This window comes from Pinus tabuliformis, chromosome 3_1, assembly GCF_031772625.1.
Source record: "Pinus tabuliformis cultivar Carrire ecotype Pingquan chromosome 3_1, CPIR1, whole genome shotgun sequence".
Classification (NCBI taxonomy): domain Eukaryota; kingdom Viridiplantae; phylum Streptophyta; class Pinopsida; order Pinales; family Pinaceae; genus Pinus; species Pinus tabuliformis.
In genome coordinates, this window is record NC_142301.1 from 183,480,503 (window position 1) to 183,497,026 (window position 16,524).

Sequence of the window (16,524 nt, forward strand, 5' to 3'; positions counted from 1 at the left end):
TACTCCAAAGGAAAAGAAGAGGCTAATCAAACAAAGTGCTCGATACTCATGGGTTAATGGAGATTTACTTTACACTGGTTATGATATGATTATTAGATTATGTGTAAGAAATGATGAAATAATTGATATTTTAAAATCTTGCCATGATGAACCGTGTGGTGGGCATTTTGCAGCTAAAAGAACAACATTCAAGATTCTTAGTCTTGGATACTACTGGCCATCTATTTTTAAGGATTCCAAGAAGTATATGAAGAGTTGTGATAGCTGTCAAAGAATGGGTAGGCCAACAGTTATAGATGAAATGCCACTTCAGCCTCAAGTACACTTAGAGCCATTTGAAAAATGGGCTCTCGATTTCATAGGACCCATCAATGCAACTTCTAAAGGTAAAAAGTAGATCTTAGTATGTATTGATTACGTGACAAAATGGGCTGAAGCCAAAGCACTAGTCCGACCAACTGAACAAACAGTGGTAAACTTCCTTTTTGAAGAAATTTTTGTAAGGTATGGAGTACCAAGGGAGATAGTGACAGATCAAGGTACTCAGTTTACTTCAAAGCTAGTTAAAGACATCACAGAAAAATATCAAATCAAGCACAGAAAAAGTACACCTTACCATCCACAGGCCAATGGCCAGGTGGAATCCACAAATAAAATATTGGAAGGAATTATCACTAAGACCGTAACAATGAACAGAAAGAATTGGGAAGAGAAGCTCAAAGATGCACTCTGGGCTTATAGAATCACGTGGAAAAACACTACAAGATTTACACCATATCAGTTGGTGTATGGCAAAGAGGTAATGCTTCCTATTGAATTTCAAATACACACTTATAAGATGGCTGCAGATTTAGGAATTGATCTCAATGAAGCCCAACAAAAGAGGATTCATCAATTGAACCAGCTAGATGAAATGAGGCAGCAAGCAAAGGAGACAACACTCCTAATGCAGAAACAAAGGAAGTAGTGGCATGATGCACACATCAAGAAGAAACAGTTCAAAGAAGGAGACTAGGCTTTACTCTTTGACTCTAAATTCAGAGATCATAAAGCCAAATTTACCACACATTGGATGGGCCCATATGAAATAGTTCAAGTTTATGAAAATGGATCAGTCAAGCTTATTACCATTGATGGAGAAGGCCACCCCTTTCTTGTCAATGGCCATCGGTTGAAACTTTACCATAAGCCCATCAGCAAGGAGGATTTTCTTCAAACTGTATCTCAGCAAAGGGAGGTTGATATATTGCGGCCTTCAGCTGTGATATCTCTACCTTAGTCCATTTCATTTCAATTAAAAAAAATTAAATATATATATATATATATATATATATATATATATATATATATATATATATATATATATATATATATACATACATAAACAAAAACAAAAAAATTAATAATGGTTTAGATGTGAAACCAGACTCTGGCACACTCTAACCCAGAATTCTTACTTGAAAACCAATTCTTTGGCTGGTAAGAATTCCTTGTTCTATTTGTTTACTGTTTGGTTCATCGCTTCAATAATGACTTGAGGACAAGTCAAAGCTTTAGTGGGGGAGAAGCATCAACATTTTTGTTTTCTTTATCTCATCTCCTCATTGTAAATTTTCAAAGAGTTTGTTTCAGCACTTCAGTATTTCAATAAAGAAGTTGTTTTTGTCTTTGTTCTAATCAGAGGGACTTGTTCAAGCAATATGCAGTGGGACCTGTTCAGAAGACTATGTTACCGGCACTAATATTAGAGGGACCTATTCAACAAACATTAAAGGGACCTGTTAAAGACTGCTACATCAGGCTACTTCAACAAAGTTTCAACAGAGTTTCAAAGGTTTCTTATCATCAAGGCTACATCAACACCAAAGATCAAGGAAGCTGCACACACATAGTTCTTCAGATTTCAAGGAAGCTGCACACACATAGTTCTTCAAATTTCAAAGAAGCTGCACACACAACATTCTTCAGTTCTCAGAGGGACCTGTTATATCCAATTTCATCTCAAAAGGGACCTGTTATGGACAGTGAAGATCAGTCCTACCTGTGCATGCCAACTCAACTTTTGGTCAACCAACAAAGTGTAATGTATTGTTGTAATTTTTATTTTTAACATTTAAAATTCTTGAATTATTTTAGTGTTAAATATGATGATTATGATTGCTTATGATCAATTTCAAAAACACCCCTATAACCATCACCCTTGTAACATTCCTAACTACTATCATTTCCCAACACACTCTAGCCTATCGCCATATTCCTCCTACGATTTTTTTTAAATCTTCTCCTACACCACCCTTCAAACCTTGTCATTAACTCCTCATTCTTGAATCGGCCATCAAACCTTATCATCGATCCATCATCTTCTTAATCAGCCAAGTACCAACAAGTAATGGACAAGTGGTGAATCATTGGAGAGCCAAGTGTTAAACAATTTCATTCATTTTTTTTGAATCGGCCAAGTTATAAAACGATTGTTTGACCCAAGCCGAATCATGCAACAACTATCCGTTATCATCACTCCAGCACTCCTTATATGTCTACGACGTTCTCATGATTGTACCTATGCAAACCAATACAACTCCTCTGTCTTTGTGATGTGAATGCGCTCTGCATTATCATTATAGTAATTTGGGTAAGGTCGGTTGTTAAGTTTCATTTTATAAAACATCAGATCATAAAAGTGCGTTGCCATCTGAGTGATTAAACTCTGAGTTTTCAAAAAGGCCGAGCGTTACCATACTAGTAATTCAAACTTTGTGATTTCAAAGAAGGCCGAGAACAGTAGGCGCTACAAAGGGAGAGCATAGTAATTTGGCTCACCATGAGTTTCTACCTCCGCCATAATCCGAGGACATTAATCCGGTTGCTGCCCAAGTCATTAAAGAAGGAGACCCCGAGAATAGAGGGCGCTACCAGGTCGGTTGAGTGGAGCGCAAAATAGAGGTAACAAATCAAGAGACCCTTGTTGAATTATTAAGCATAAACAAAAAGGGTTAGAACAAGAGTTTCTTTGTCAAAATGGCCAATAGAGCAAAGCCTACGACATTTGATAGTTCCCAATATCATGATGACTGTATTACAATTTTAAGGGAAAAACAATGGTTATCCTTCCTAGAGAAGTTTAATGGGAACAATGAAGAAGTAACCAAGCAATTTGCATTTACATTTAATGGAGAGAAAGCATTGATAGGCAACTTCTCTTTTAGGATTTCAGAGGATACCATAGCACAAACCTTGGGAATCAGTCCAGAAGGAGAAAAATATTTCAAAACAAAACAATTTAAGGAAAAATCATGGACTCAATTCATGTCTAGGTCAAGGGTTTCCTCTGTCAACTGGAAAAAGGGTGTCCCTAGAAGCTGGCTGATGCACCCATGGGATGAAATGGTGTACATTATTCAGAAATTTATTACGTGTGAAGGTCATTACAGCATAGTCTATCTATATCACATTAAACTCCTGTTGCACTTAAAAGGGCAATGCACCATTAGTTTACCTTACTTCCTCTTACATAGTTTGACTAAGATGTCAAAAACTATTCAAAAGCAAAAGGGTAATGAAGATAAAAGCTTGTATCATTTTGGGTTGATTAAAATTCTAATTGAATTTGAAGTGCAGAGGAGGGGAAAAACATGGAAGGAATTTTTGGTTGCTAATCAAATCAAAGATAAAGAAGATGAACAGGAACAGCAGCAAGAACGCACTGAGTTCATGCTTGATATTGATGAGGAAATCCCTGTGCGCAAGTCAAGCAATGTTCCTCCACACAACAGTAGTGTAAGGACAAGAAAGATGAGGCAAGAAGCTGCCCAGAAAATTGAGCAAGACAAAATTTTCACTACATATACAAGAAGATCAAGGAGAAGACAAAAGACCCAAACACAAGAAGATCAACCAGAGTCAAATGCACATGCACCGATGGACATTGAGAGCAGTGCTCATTCACAGCTAGGACCGGAAGCCGAAATGGAAGTCGAGAGTAACAATGGACAAGGGAAAGAGCCAGCACCTGCAAACAAGAAACAAAGGAGGTTAGAAAAACAAATTGAAAAGCTAAAAGAAGAATTGATGGAGGCCAACATGCTAGAGAAGGTCATCAAGAAGGAGAATGAAATGTTGAGAGCTCAGAGCAAGGAGACTCAGCAGAAAAATGAGAAGCTGAAGGAGCAAATCAAAGAAATCGAGGCTAAACAAACCGACATTTGCAAGTGCGCAACCAAATGGTATACTCAAAAGAAAGCTCTCAAAGAGAAATACAAGAATTTGAAACATGAGCTCCACGTTCAGAAGAATGCCCAAGCTCAGAAGAATATAGATGCATTGTTACAAGCGGTAGAGGCACAGGCAGGAACAGAGTATAAAGGGAGCACATTAGGATTAGCATGAGGACATGCTAAATCATTGAGCTTGGGGGAGATGTTGGTACCATTTCATTTCCATCCTTTTCTTCTAGAAATCCATCATTTGTCTATCTTTTTCTCCCATAAACCCCTCATAGTCCATTGAAATTGATTAATCAAAGCATTATAGTTGTTAATTTACATTAAATTTAATTTGTGAATTTTTATGTTAAAAATTAGGAATTTTCAACAAAAATTACAGGATGTCAAGACTTCCTGTAAATGGTTTATGATGTGACACATGGCATGGCAGGAAAATCAAAACAAAGGATAGGAACGTGATCTGGAATGTATATATATGGTGAAAGATCTATTCAACAGCGAACCTAAAGCTCCTGGATACATGGTCAATGCTGGTCAAACCCAGCCTTTTTGGTCACAAAGGCAGCAAAAAGCCAGAGTTTCCCAAACTGATTTCGTTTTGCTTTGGAAATCAGTTAAGATTAGAAAAGACAAAAATCACTCTTTTGTAAAAGCAGAAACATCTGCATAATGTATGTACATTCGATTTAGAGGAAAAGTTAGTGAACATAGGATAGGAGACAAGCAAATAAAAGACTGTGTATTGTATTGTTCAGAACGATTATTATTCCTGTGTATTGTTTCTAGAACATTGCTCTTGCATGTGATTTCGACTTCCAGAACTTAATTACAGTCATCGTTTTACCCTTACAGTGCTTATGTGTTAATATTCTCATCGCTTGAAGTTTCTTAAGTGCGCCATTGAAGCGTGGACAGGCCCTACGTGGAGATTGGTATACTTTTATTTTCATTTCCATAGCGTTTTCGAATCTGAATAGTGTGCATAGCGTTTAATGTTATTTTCTTGCCTGTGAGTTTATTGATTTGATTAGAAGTTCTTGCAAATAATATTCATGGTGATAGCTTGAGAATTCGATTGCTTTATCATTGAACAATATCTTGTAAAAGATTTGATCGATCATTAGATTTCGAAGTATCTCTATGGACTCTGTTTTCATGCATTTAAAATTTCAGTGTGCTTAAAAGAGCTTTTGATTTTCATGAATGCTTAGTGTGTTAGCTGGGAAGAGCTTTTGTGGATAATATCCTTGTAAGACGGTTGAAAACTCAGTCTAGCAACACGTTGTTTCTTTAGAACAGTTAGATAAATTAGATGACCTGAGTGTTAAGGTGTGAGAGGAAACATATTTCAATCTCCTGTAAAGGAGTGTTGTAGCCTGTCACAGTAAACACTTAGTTAGGTAGATGAGATCCTTGTAGGTCTATAGACTTTAGACACGTGCCTCTAAGTTTACCTACCTTGGTTGATATTAAATCTAGTCTAATCTAGCACCCTAGATTGGCCACTACAAGGAGACTTTATATCAGTTGATTTTTTAAAGTTTTGTGAGTATCATGGCATCAAAAGACATTTTTCCATAGTTGAAACTCCTCAACAAAATGGAGTGGAAGAAAGAATGAACAGAACAATTCAACAAATGGTGTGTGCCATGCTTGATGAGTCAGGAACACCTCACACCTTCTGGGGAGAAGCAGTACATACAGTCGTGGATATACTTAACAAGGCCCATGTTCATGTAAATAGTGATAAAACTCCATATGAACTTTGGTATAGTAAGATTGCAACTGTCAAACACTTTAGAATCTTTGGAAGAAAATGTTTCATAAAGAAAAATGATGATAAGCTTGGAAAGTTTGAATCCAGAGCTGATGAAGGAATCCTTCTTGGATACTCTTCCATAAGAAAAGGATATAAATGTTATAATAAAAGGCTCCAAAATATTGTTGAAAGTATAGATGTTGTGATTGATGAAGCATCCACAAGTACCAAAAAGGAAGCACAATCAGATGACGAACCTCTCCCTACTAAAATCCAAGAAGTTGTAGGAGAAGAAGAAAGAGAAGCATCAAAAGAAGGAAATGAAAATACAGGTATGTCAGAAAATACTCCATCAAGGTATGTTCAGAAAAATCATCCTGAATCTCAAATTCTAGGTGATAAGGAAGCAGGAATACAAACTAGAAGAACTTTTGTTGGATCATCTAGTCACTTAGCCTTACTATCCACAATTGAACCTCAAAATGTGAATCAAGCAAGCAAAGATGAATGTTGGGTTAAGGAAATGCATGAAGAACTTGATCAAATAGAAAATAACCATACATGGGAACTTGTACCAAGGCCTCATAATAAAAATGTAATTGGGACAAAGTGGGTGTTTAAGAACAAACTGAATGAAAATGGAGAAGTAATTCAAAACAAAGAAAGAATTGTATGCAAAGGTTATGCTCAACGGGAAGGGATAAACTTTGAAGAAACATTTGCGCTTGTAGCTAGGCTTGAAGCCATAAGAATGTTTCTTGCATTTTCCAGCTTTCATAACTTTAACGTATCAAATGGATGTTAAATCTGCATTTTTAAATGGGTACCTAGAAGAAGAAGTTGATATTGTACAACCTGGAGGATTCATAATTGGAAATGATAAGAATCTTGTTTGCAAACTTAAGAAGGAATTTTATGGGTTAAAACAAGCTCCTTGTGCATGGTCTTATCATCTTGATAGGTATATTCAATAACAAGGATTCAAGAAAGGATCTACAAATAGAAATTTATATATCAAACTTGACAAAGAGAAACTTTTGATAGTAGTGGTACATGACATCATATTTGGAAGTAATGTTGAATCTATGAGTCAAGTATTTGCTTCAGCTATGCAGCAGGAATTTGAAATGTCTTTACTTGGTGAGCAAACATACTTTCTTGTTTTTAAATTTCATCAAACTAAAGATGTTATCTTTCTTTCTCAAACCAAGTATCTCAAGCAGATTATGAAGAAATATGGAATGGAAGACTACAAACTTGTATGCACACCAATGGTAACAAGATGCAATCTCAGCCAAAATTATGACTCTCCTACAATTAATCAATCTGAATATAGATCTATGATTGGCAGCTTGATCTATCTTACTGGTACAAGACCAGACATTATGCATGTAGTTGACATAGTTGGATGATTTCAAGCAAATCCTAAGGAAACTCATCTCAAAGTAGTCAAGAGGATATTCAAGTATCTGCAAGGCACTCAATATTTTGGTTTATGGTATCCCAAAAATTCATATTTTGCACTTCATGCTTACACAGATGCAGACTGGGCAAGTAATGTTGATGACCGCAAAAGTACTAGTGGAGGAGTATTCTATTTTGGACCTCGCTTAGTTTCTTGGTTCAATAAGAAATAAAGTTCTATTGCTTTATCTACTGTTGAAGCAGAATATGTTGTTTTTGCCTCTTGTTGTACTCAACTTATATGGATGATCCAAACATTATAGGACACTCAAGTCACTTGTCCTCAACCTGTGCCTATTCTCTGTGATGACACTAGTGCCATAAGTATCTCTAAAAATCCTTTCATGCACTAAAAAACAAAGCACATCCCAAATAAAAACCATTTTCTTGGAGAGCAAGTTCTTGAACAAAAACTCAAATTGGATATGTTCCTTCAAAGGAACAAGTTGAAGATTTATTTAGAGTCATTGGTCATAGGAAAGGTCATCCTTGTTTGGTCTTGTACTTTATTGAAGGTCCAACATATGCTCACGGGGATCACGGTTAGTATGCATACTTCATAATTCATAATAGCAGATCAGACTTACATCAATAAGCACTGAAAGGGAAGTACTTCATTTAGCCCAGTTCAGCCCTTTTCCCTTGATGTCAAAGGGGGAGAGAAGACTTGGTGTTGGGGAGTGAAGACTTAATGTTTGTAGGTATTCTTGCATGTGTTTGCAGGTGGTTTCCAAACACCAAAGTGGTTTCCATCAGGTCCAAAGGGGGAGATTGTTGGCATTATGGCTAATGTGTTGTCCTTGATGGAAACTTGCTTGGTATAAATGTAGTTAATGTAAACATGATGATAATATGATGATTTTAGAACTAATGTAGATATAAGAAATATTGGTATAGATGTTACAAAGGATATGGATAGAGAAATGGCAGTACAATTACAGATGGATGACAAAAGTGAAGTTTGAGAAAGTATATGCGGTTCCTGTGAAGAAGGGTTGCGTACATATGCAGGTCCTGTGAGAAAAAGTCACGTACATAATCTGAACCATGGAAATCTGGATACCAAGGGCCATTACCATGGTATTTTCCCATAGTAATTGTTGTGGCAATGTTTATTTTATCTTGTCAACAAATACTAACAACATTACAAAAGGATTTACCTAAGGTATTGGCTAAGGCAAAATCTATATAAGGAGATGGAGATCAAGGTGTTGGGTGTGCAAGTGAATAGTCATTCATGTGTGATCTGATCTGAAACAAGTGTGCACTAGGGAGTAAGGAGATGACTCAAATATGGAAGATATGAAAGTACATTAATCACTAATGGTTAAACTTAACTGATTTGTTTGTCTTTGAATATCAATGATCTGTTTGAATGTGTTTAAAGAGATATGTGATTTAACAGTGAAATTTGTAGACAGTATGATTGTGAATTGCAGCGAAAATCTGATTCAGTAGTTCAACATATGTATGCTAGGTTTCCTTAGTAAGGCCGCATACATACGTGGAATTGGTCCAACATAGTCACATATAGATACTGTGGTATTTTTCAGTGTATTGGTATATATATACGTGAGTGTTATGCATGGTAGTCATGTACATATGTTGATCTATTTTATTGAAGTTGCGTATATGTACTAGGGTTTGAATTGTTGCTTGACAATTCATGATATTTATTCGACTTATTGTTGTTTGTCAATGATGTCTTAATCATGATGATTTCTTTCTGATAATTTTGCTTGGGTTGATTGAATTGTGGATTGATATATTGATTAGTTATGATGATTGGGTATGGTTCAATAGTTTGTGATTAGTTCAGTACTCAATTCAGTGAGTGGTTCAGTGTTACAGTGATTCATTTAACCAAATGGTTTAGTGTTCAGAAATTTGAGATATGTACACGGGTTTTATGTATAGGAAGTGTGTATATACGTTGGTTCTCTTAAGAATAGTCGCATATATATTCTAAAGTTCATTTCATTTTGGTTGGATTCTATATTTAGTAACTTTATGCTTCAGAGATTCATTTGGTTTACAATGCTTCAGTGATTTAGATTCAATATTTCAGTTTGACATATTGGTTTGGGATTATTGTTGGTGTGGTTCCAATATGAAAATTTGATGAAAGGTTGCCTACAGGTTATTTGATGATTGTTTGACAGGTGGATCCAATGTGAACTAAAAAGTGGTCCACAAGGTGTTCAGGGTTATATCCTACAGTGAGGGATTAGGAGCTCCCTTCCGGTAGGAGATAATAAACGAGATCGTGGGGTTGTAGCTCCCTTCCAGTGGGTGTTGGAGAATCAGTGGAGGTTGTAGCTCCTACAGGTGGGTGTTTATATGCTAGTAAGAGTCTGCACCAGTACAAAATGTAATGAATATTTTCTTTATATAATAAGAAATAAGATAGAGACATCGACAACGGTGGTTTTCTCCCACATTGGGTTTCCACCTAAATTTGGGTGTTCTATGTGTGTTTCTTATGTGTTGTGATTTATCTGTTATTTACTGCATACTCGATGGTTAATTAATTAATAATGAAATGGTTAATTTAACTCATTGATGGAAGTTATGTCAAATTAAGTTATTTGGATATACGCGATTTGCATTCCCTAGAGTCACGTACATACATGGCTTGCATGAAGAACAATAGCGTAAAAAATTATGGATATGGAATTGAAATTTTAAAGTGAATTAAAAATACTTACTCACCCCCCCTCTCAATATTTTTTCTAACAATTTCTCCCCCCTTAGTATCCCACCTCCTCATTTGGAAGGAGGATGTCTTTGATAGCTAGTAACTAACTTGTTTCATTTTCTTTTGCTAGCTTAGTCATTAGATCCAATAAATAACTTTCTCATTTTACATTGTTAGCTTAGTTCATTGCATTACTTAATCGTTAGATCTAATTTCACTTTCATTTTGCAAGTAGTTTCAATCACTTGTCATCTACTTGATCTTACTTGCTTTTATTTCCATTGAAGAAGTTTTAGCTTCTTGATCTAATTTTTTATTTAATTGTAATTTGCTTCATTGATCATTTAACACTCTAAATGCATGAATTGATCAGTTTGATCAATTTAAAGTGAAATGGTATTTTGCTAATTGATATTCTTAAGACATTTCACACTTAATTGTCAAATTTACATCTCATTGAAGCACTTGTTATAATTTTAGATCTCATTTCTAGATTGCATATCTATAAAATTTACCTCCAAGCATAAGCTTTGTTGATATATATTTAGGACAACCTTCCTCAATTGTCATTCAATCTCCCTAAATTTGAGTTTGGAGCAAAGGTTAAAATGTGTGACCTCGTAGTTCTCTTGCGGTCGAGTCCCTTGTAGGAACGAAGGCGCATGGGTTGTACCGAAGTCCTAGGGGGGTATCGTTAAGGAGGCCATTGCCTCTTCTTCCTAGCCTTCTTTCACTCACTTCAATCCTTACCAAGTTGAAGGAATTGAGGGTAATTAAGAATTTATTTAAAAATTACAAAGACCACTTGATCTCACACACTCACTAATAACATTTTCTCATTTTTGCGTAAAACTGATTATTGTACAATTTGGATTGTGAGCTTATCATTCAATTGAAAACATCTTATATTACTGTACTTATTTATTTCAATCTTCATGTGCTCATTGTTAATTTTCATTTAAATGTTATTTCATAATTGAGCATCTTTCCCTTAAGTACAATCTTTATTCTATTGCAAGGTCTATTTTCATTTTGTGGCTCATAATCAAATTTGTATATAATCATTTCTCATTTTCAAGTATTGTGATATCTTCTTTAAGCATATATTTATTGCAAGGTATATTTAAAGTCATTGGTCTCTCACAATTTGTCTTGTGAGATATCTTGTTAATTTAAATGAATCCATATTGTTGATGTATATATGGTCATAAACATTTAAACTTGCTAAATTAATCTCTAATTCCATTTCAAGTTATATTTAATGTTGATATACTTTGTAACCATCTCCTAGAACTTGTTATCTCTAACAAGTTATCATTTAGAATCTTCCTTAGACACCCCGCCCCCAATTAGCTTAACTAGGAGAGAGATTTAACGAAGAGAGTTGGGAATAGGTGACAACCCCTTCTCTGAGTGTTGCCACAAACCACACCCTGTGGGGTTGAGGATTTTTCCCACAGTCCTAGGTGTGAAAATCTATGGGAAACATGCATCAAGGAGTAGTCATGAAGGATCTTACAAAATGCCTTGAGGGCTGAAGAATGTGTAGAAAAAATGAGGAAAATCAATATACAGGTATAGGAGACACTATAGAAGTCACAGGAAAAATACAATAACAGGAATGATAAGCACAACAAAGAGAAGTCGTTCAAGGTGGGAGATAGAGTATGGTTAGAGTTAAATAAGGAGAGGCTACAAGGTCCTAGTAAGAAAATCAAGGCTTTGCGATATGGTCCTTTGTGATACTAGAAAAGGTGGGAGACAATTCCTATAGACTCAATGTACCCCCATACATGCACATTTACTTAGTTTTGAATGTAAAGAATCTGAAACTCTATGAGCATTCCATGCTAGATTAGGAAGAGGAACAAGTCCTACCTTTGATGGAGGACTTTGCACCATATGCTCAGGCTGAGTTGATAGAAGATATAGTTTTATATAAGAGGTCCAGAAATTCTATAAGGGAGTGGAATCATGGCCTTTGGTAGATTAGGTTGAAAGGATGACTTCCAAACAAGGATAAAAGGTACACCCAAGAAAAGGTGGAGGAAAATTTTCCTCACCTCACTCAATAGAAGCTTTTGGGGACCAAAATCCTCCCAAATTTGGGAGATATGATCTTGATTGAATGATAGTATTGTTTTTCATCCATCTCAATGATTTTAGAGTGAAAAAGTGGAGGAATCAACTCTTAGAACCATTTTTACCGATGGGACACGGTTTGGAAAATTAGTGTATGAAACATTTCGAGAGAATTTCGAGGCATCAAATGGAGTTTCTTCAAGTTAAAATTTTTCCACTTTAATATCACACCTATTTTTTCCTATTATACACAAATATACCTTTCCAAAATTTCAAGAATCGCTACAATTGGAGTCTACATGAAAAATTAATGCCACTCGAAAGTTGACCTTTCCGTTTTGGCCACTATAATTCAAGAGGATGCTACGTCGACTCTCATTATTCATGGAAAATGATCCAGTTGCGTTATCATGATGAGGACGGCTCTAGAAGAGTCCATATTGTAACTGTGGTTAAGATTTGAGTGATTCAAAACTAACCACTAGTAGGCTATCAGGGTGTGTTATAACCAGGGCACTAGGAGGAAAAGGGGTCCCATTCTTTTTTAGTGCATTTGTTCCACAGAAGAGCAGAGTAGACAAGAGGGATAGGGAGAGATTGTTGGAAATACTGAGAGGGTGGGTGAATCAATATTTATTTTTCAATTATTATTTATATCAGTTAAAAACATTTATATTTGGAACACAGAAGTAGATAACAGGAATAGATGCTTTTATTAATGTGATATTTACAATAAATCAAGTATATATATATATATATATATATCATATATATATATATATATATATATATATATATATATATATATATATATATATATATAGATATATATAGATATGGTTTCAATCAGTTGCCAAGCACCAACTTGGACTCTTTGTGAGGCTTCAACCTCCAGAGCACCAACTCTATCTTGTCAAGGCACCAACCTTGAATTTAGGAGCACCAACTCCCAAGGACACCAATCCTTTCAGTTCTAAGGCACCAACCTCAAGGGCTCCAACCCTTTGTTGTAAACCGTCTGGATCTGTTTGTTTGTAATTCTCTACTCCCAACTCTGTTGGGCCTATGACTTACTTTTGTCCTCCTGTTCCTTCCACTTCTGCCAGAGCTTCAGCTTCCTTTATTTTCTTACAGTTTTTCAGTAACACTCATCATTCCTTGTTCTCTGTTTTATATTCCTAACACCCCTGGCCTTTGGCTTCCTTTCTTTGATGGCTCTTCGGCTTCCTCAATGCTCGCTTGACCTTTCAGCTTCCTCTACGCTCACTCTTCGGCTTCCTCTGTCTCTTCAAATCCATCAATACATACAGGACACGTTAATGTGGAAAAGAGGCCGAGTAATAATAATGTTGCATATTAAAGAAATGACTATATCAGAGAAGCCCCCCTTTTTTTTTCAATATACAATAGTAATTCTGCAATCGCAATCGAAATGGTTTAGGCCCACTAAACTATCAGAAGCATTTATTTATGCGTTTGGCCTTAAAAAACCTCGGGCAACACATTTATTTGAATACACAGGAATACACGGAAAAAACCCGACCGAACGCTTAAGGCTGGACTTCAAATGCATTACGCCCGCATCTATAACTTCATTGGGTCCGCTCCTCCACAGCTTTATCGTAATCGGCAGATTTGCACATAACATAGCCAATTCCTTGATACCTGGACGTGATATTATTATAAGATGTTTTTAATAACTCCGTCAGGTCCATATATATATATCGCAACCGACATTTTAATGTGGCAAGGCTTTAAAGAGGGTTGTGATATTGCGACGGACATGATATTATATTACATCATATTGTAATGGTCCCGTGGGTCCATATATATATATATATATATATATATATATATATATATATTGCAATCGCATTTTTTGATGTGGCAAGGCTTAAAGCCGGAATACAAGGATACATATGAAATACACTGAAAACCCCGCTCCAAAACGCTTAGCCGAACTTCAACTGTTTATACACCCGGACATATATATCATCGGGTCCGCACATGCACATTTTCCAATGTTTGCCTTTTTCATATCAATCCTCCACCGTAGATCTTACCTTCCCATCTGACGGTTGATATTACACCTGGCCAAGAAAGCTACTCGGTGATCTTGCACCATAGATCAAAATGCATTTGATCCAACGCTCAACAATGATATTGGGTGAGCTACATGCACGAGGATTACCCACCCGATAAAGCGGTTTCCTCTCTCCTTCTCCTGCCACGCGTCAGTCGATGAATGGTATCGGGTGAGTTCGCCCGAAAACCACTTATAGCCTTGAGTCCGCCCGAAAACCGCTGTCACTATTTCAAACCTGCTTTTTATGCTTCTCCACTAGGTGTTCCTCTTTGTTTCTTCCATTGAACTTCTTCCTCTGGCTTTTCTTTGACTGCTCCTGTTCTGATATTCTGCATTGTCTTGATTTCTGTCGCTCCTTTGTTAACTCCTCTGTTAGCTCCTCTGATGCTTTGTTGCTCTTTGTTCTTCTGATAGCGCTTTCCCTTGGACATATCTCTCTGTGATTTCCGATGACTCTGTTTATGTACCTTTGCTGATGCGATCCTCTTTCCAGTGGCTTTGCTCCTGTTCTTCACAAGTCTGCTCTGCTTCTCCTTGGCTTCATATTGACATTAATGACAATCTAGATCAACAATCTCCCCCTTTGTCATTGATGGCAATATTCTTCTTCTCTCCCCCTTTGACATCAGTGGCAAAGGAGTGCACAAGGACTCCCCCTGTCAAACTGCTCCCCCTGTCCTACAACCTCTTTATGAATCAACTTAAGTGATGCTAAAGAGATAACCCCCATCTTTTGACGAAGATGTTCAAATGCTTCTCGAGGAAGAGGTTTTGTGAAAATATCAGCTATCTGCTCCTTAGTATTGATATATTCCAAGATGATGTTTTGTTCAGCTACTTGTTCACGAAGGAAATGATACTTGATTGGTATATGTTTGGTCTTTAAGTGCATCACTGTATTTTTGCTTAGACTGATCGCACTTGTGTTATCACAATAGATGGTAACTGGTTGATTTGTACCTATGTTGACATCTTTTAGAGCTTCCTTCATCCATAGTATTTGAGTACAATAATCTGCAACAGCTATATGCTCGACTTCAGCTGTAGATAGTGATATGGATGTTTTTTTTTGCTGACCCAAGATACTAAACAGTCTCCCAGGAAGAATGAATTTCCACTAGTACTTTTTCGATCATCGACACTTCTGGCCCAATCAGCATCGGTGTATGTAGTAAAAATAAGATTTGAGCTCTTAGGGTACCAGAGACTGAAATCAGGAGTTCCTTTCAGGTATCTGAGAATTCTTTTTACAGCTAACAGATGGGATTGTTTAGGAGCTGATTGAAATCTTCCCACCATTCCTACTGCTTGCATAATTTCAAGTCTTGTAGCAGTTAAGTATAGAAGGGCTCCAATTATTGACCTGTAATGAGTTGCATCTACCGGAGGGGAGTCATCATTTTTGCTCAATTTGCAATTTGTGGTCATAGGTGTGCTCATGGGTGCACAGTCTTCCATTCCATATCTTTTAAGCATGTCTTTAAGATATTTGGCTTGAGATATAAACAGGCCTGTCATGGTTTGAGATACTTGTAGTCCAAGGAAGTGAGATAACTCTCCTATCATCGACATCTCGAACTCTTTTGACATGTTTTGAGAAAATTCATGGCTCATCTCATCATTATTACTAGCAAAAATCAGATCATCAACATAAACAAGTGTGACTAGTAACTTATCCTCATCTGTCTTTATGTAGAGATTACTTCCTGCCACCCCCTTCTTGAAGCCTTGTTGTTGTAGATAGTGATCCAATCTTGCGTACCAAGCTCTAGGAGCTTGTTTCAACCCATATAATGCCTTTTTCAACTTACAGACAAAGTCTTTTCCTTATGTTAGATTAAACCCTTCTGGTTGCTCCATGTAGACTTCTTCCTTGAGTTCCCCATTCAGAAATGCTGATTTTACGTCCATTTGATAGATTTTGAATCCTTTTGAGCAAGCAAATGCCAAGAACATCCTGATAGCTTCCATACGAGCTACTAGTGCAAATGTTTCTTCAAAGTCAATTCCTTCAACTTGTGAATAGCCTTTACAGACAAGCCTTGCCTTGTTTCTAATGATTTGTCCATCTTCATTCATTTTGTTTTTGAATACCCACTTGGTTCCTATTATGTTTTTGTCCTTTGGACAAGGTACCATCTCCCATGTCTCATTCTTCTCAATTTGAGACATTTCTTCTTCCATGGCTTTTACCCAATGAGGATCCTTACTT